Source organism: Arachis ipaensis, chromosome B1, assembly GCF_059453495.1.
Source record: "Arachis ipaensis isolate K30076 ecotype BB chromosome B1, ASM5945349v1, whole genome shotgun sequence".
In the NCBI taxonomy this organism is placed as follows: domain Eukaryota; kingdom Viridiplantae; phylum Streptophyta; class Magnoliopsida; order Fabales; family Fabaceae; genus Arachis; species Arachis ipaensis.
In genome coordinates this window covers 81,892,501-81,896,859 of record NC_142436.1, presented here as the reverse complement: position 1 = coordinate 81,896,859, position 4,359 = coordinate 81,892,501, and positions in this window count along the sequence as shown.

The following is a 4,359-nucleotide window of genomic DNA, read 5'->3' as shown; positions in this document are numbered from 1 at the left end:
CTCCTTCGAGTGCATGGAGGTTAGATCCTGACAGCATCTATAGTCCTTTCTCTGTCTTTGAATCAGACTTTTTTCAAAGCTCCTCAATTTCAGCTAGAAAATATCAGAAATCACTAGAAAACACACAAACTAAAAGTAGAATTGAAAAATATGAATTTTTCACTAAAACCTATGAAAATATAATAAATCTTAAACAAAACATAATGAAAATTATATGAAGATGATGCCAAAAAGTATATAAAATATCCGCTCATCAGAACACCAAACTTAAACTGTTGCTTGTCTCCAAGCAACCAAAAATAAAATAGAATTAAAAAGAAGAGATGGATACTATTTCAGAGTTCTCAATGAAGCTCAGTTTCAATTAGATGAGCGAGATTAGCAGCTTTTTGCTTCTAAACAGGTTTGGCATCTCACTTTCCATTAAAACTTAAAATAATTGACATCTTTAGGAACTCAGAATCCAGATGATACTATTGATTCTCCTTGTATAGTTCACTTTTATTCTTGAACATAGCTTCTTTTGAGTCTTGGTTGTGACTCTAAGCGCTTTGTTTTCCAGTGTTACTACCGGATACAAAAATGCCACAGACACTTAACTGGGTGAACCCTTTCGGATTGTAATTCAACTTTGCTAGAATCCCCAGCCAGTGGTGTCTAGAGTTCTTAAGCACACTCTTTACTTTGGATCATGACTTTAATTGCTTAGTCTCAAGTTTTTCACTTGACACCTTCACACCACAAGCATATAGTTTAAAGAGCTTGGGGAGACAGCTCATTTGAACTGTTTAGGCCAAGATTTTTTTCTTTTAGGCCCTCCTAACCATTAATGCTCAAAGCCTTGGATCCTTGCTCTTGCCTTTTGCGTTAAAGAGCTATTGGCTTTTTGGTCTTGCCTTTTGGTTTAAAGAGCTATTGGCTTTTTCTTTTTCTGCTTGTTTTTTTGTCGCATATACATATATTTTTTTCTTTTTTTGCTTTTTTTTGCTGCTTTTTCTTTCTTCAAGAATCAATTTTTGGATTTTTCAGATTACCAATAATACTTCACTTTTATCATCATTCTTTCAAGAGCCAAAATTCTTAACTCTAACATCAAATATGCACTGTTTATTCATGCATTTAGAAAGTAAAAGCAATGCCACTACATCAAATAATTGAACTATTCTTATTATATAACTCGAAATTTATGTATCTCCATAATCTTTTTCAATTAAAATTTTCTTTCAAGTATAGTGAGAGATTCATGGAATAATTTTCTTTCAAATAAAATTTTCTTTAAAACACAAGTAAAGATGATCATGCATAAGAAACAGACAATAAGATAGAATACATGGAAAACAGAAAAATAACAGGCAACAAGGGATTAAGGGAACGGGACCACCTTAGTGATGGTGGCTACTACTCCTTCTGGAGAATCCAATAGAGTGCTTGATTTTTTCTTTGTCATGCCCTTGTCTCTGTTGCTCTTACCTCATGGCTCTTTGATCTTCTCTTATTTCATGGAGGATGGTGGAATCCTCTTGATGTCCCAGCCTTAGCTGATCCATATTGGAGCTCAATTCTCCTAGAGAAGTATGCAATTGGTCCCAATAGCCTTGAGAGGGGAGGGAGGAAATGCATCTTTTGAGGTATCTCAGGGATTTTTTGTTGAGGCAGCTCTACACGCTCTTATTGAGGTGCACGTGTAGGCTCTCTTGTTTGCTCCATCCTTCTTTTAGTGATAGGCTTGTCTTCCTCAGCGGGAATATCTTCTTCTATGACAAATCCTGCTGAATTGCATAGATGATAGATAAGATAGGGGAACGCCAACCTTGCTAAGGTGGAAGGCTTTTCAGCTTTCTTGTACAATTCCTAAGGTATCACCTCATGTATCTCCACCTCACTCCCAATCATGATTCAATGAATCATGATGGCTCTGTCAATGGTCACTTCTGACCGATTGCTAGTAGGGATGATAGAGTGTTGGATGAATTCCAACCATCCTCTAGCTACAGGCTTGAGGTCAAGCCTTCTTAGTTGGATAGGCTTACCTTGAGCATCCCTCTTCCACTGAGCTCCTTCCACACAAATGTCTGAAAGGACTTGGTCCAGCCTCTGATCAAAATTGAATCTTCTAGTTTAAAGATGTTGGTCTCCTTACATTATTGCCAAATGGAATGCCAAACTTACACTTTCTGGGCTGAAATCCAAGGGTCGCCCTCGGACCATGGTGCTCCAATTTTTGGGATGAGGGTTCACACTAGTGTCATGATTTTTAGTGATCCATGCATTACCATAGAACTCTTGCACCATCAAGATTCCAACTTTCGGCATAGGATTGGTGATAGTGAGTATAGCTCCAAACTAACAAACAACTCTCACATCAAATTAAATTATGGTTTTGTCACAAATAACAAACCCCAAATAAGAATTAACCGAAGTATTTAGACTCCGAGTCATCTCACAAGGAGTTGCAATGAAGTGCTCAATTATTGGCTGTGAAGAACAAATGGGGGTTTGATTTGATAAGAGGCGAGAAATTAAATGTGCAAGAAAGTTAAATCAAGCAAACAATTAAAGGAAGCAAGTAAAGAAGAGAGACATTCATGGAAAGGGTTGAGACTATAGGCTTTCTATCCTAGTCATACAATGATCAATTCATCTTATTTAGTCAACTCCAACAAATAGAAGAAGGTATCATATCATCTTCACATAAGGAGAATGTCAAACAAGACTAATCAATCATATCATAATAATAAACAAGAATTTATCTTATTTTGTCATCTCCAACATTGGAAGAAGGTGTAAGTTATCTTCCATGAGAGAAAGTCAAACAAGACTAGTTAATCTCAAATCAAGAATCCTAATCAACTCACTAATTGAATTAGCAAAAGATTAGCGTCATTGAAAATGATATTAACTAACAACTCTAGATCACCAACATGAGTTGGATTTTCATGACTCAACATTGCCTAATTACTCTTTCCAAACCAAGAAAGCTCAAAATCTATTCTAAAGACCAACCAAGAATTTTTTCAAACACTTGGAAGGCATAAAAGGAAAGCATAGTAAAAATGCAAGAATAATAAAACTACCAACTACCAATTGCAAGGAAAGTAAATTCACAACTCAATTCATTCATAAAAGAACATCAAACCTTAAATTGCATTAAAGAAAAGATCCAAATCCAACAAAGGGTTCATGAACATAAAAATGTATAAAAGTAAAATTAACACTACAAATCATGAGAATGAAGGAGTAGAAGCATGAAATTGTAAAGAGAACAAGATGAAAACATGTAATTGAACCTAAATCTAGAAGAGATTACCCTAACCTAATTCTAGAGAGAAGAGGGAGCTTCTCTCTCTAGAAACTAACCTACATGATGCTATACTACCAAACAATTGCTCTCCCTTTACCCAAGCTTGAATTTTGTATGAAATAGCATCAGAAATGAGTTGGATTGGGCCCAAAATGCTTCAGAAATCGCTGGGGGCGATTTCACTTTAGTGGGCCACGAGCAGCATCGGTGCACACGCGTACATGGCGCGTGCGCCCCCCTATACGTGAAGCAACATATGACACATTTTATATCATTTCGAAGCCCCGGATGTTAGCTTTCTAACGCAACTTAAACCGCCTCATTTGGACCTCTGTAGCTCAAGTTATGGTCGATTGAGTGCGAAGAGGTCAGGCTTGACAGCTTTACGGTTCCTTCATTTCTTCATGAGTTCTCCCACTTTGCATGCTTTTCTCCTCACTTCTTCCATCCAATACTTGCCCTATTAACCTGAAATCACTCAAAAAATATATCAAGGCATCAAATGGAATTAAAGTGGATTAAATTTAGCTATTTTAAGGCTTAAAAAGCATGTTTTCACATTTAAGCACAAATCAAGGGAGATTTACAAAACCATACTATTTCATTGAATAAATGTGAGAAAAATTGATAAAATTCCCCAAATTAAGCACAAGATAAACCACAAAATTGGGGTTTATCAAATCTCCCACACTTAAACCAAGCATGTCCTCATGCTAAGAATAAAGAAGGACAAAAAAAGGGGTGTGAACATTTATTCAATGCAAATAAACTATATGCACCTATCTATATGAATGTAACTAAATGCAAGATGATTCTATCTACTTGGTCAAAAGCAAATCAACCTCCAAGAGCATATATAAGCAACTAGGGCAAAGGTCACATGATGACTCACAAACTCTACCAATTCAAATATCAAAATAAAGTTCAAATAGACTTGCAAGAAGAAAAGCTCATGAAAGCCGGGAATAAGGAATTGAGCATCGAACCCTCACCGGATGTGTATCCGCTCTAGTCGCTCAAGTGTATAGGGTCGATTCACTCAATTCTCTTCTAATCAT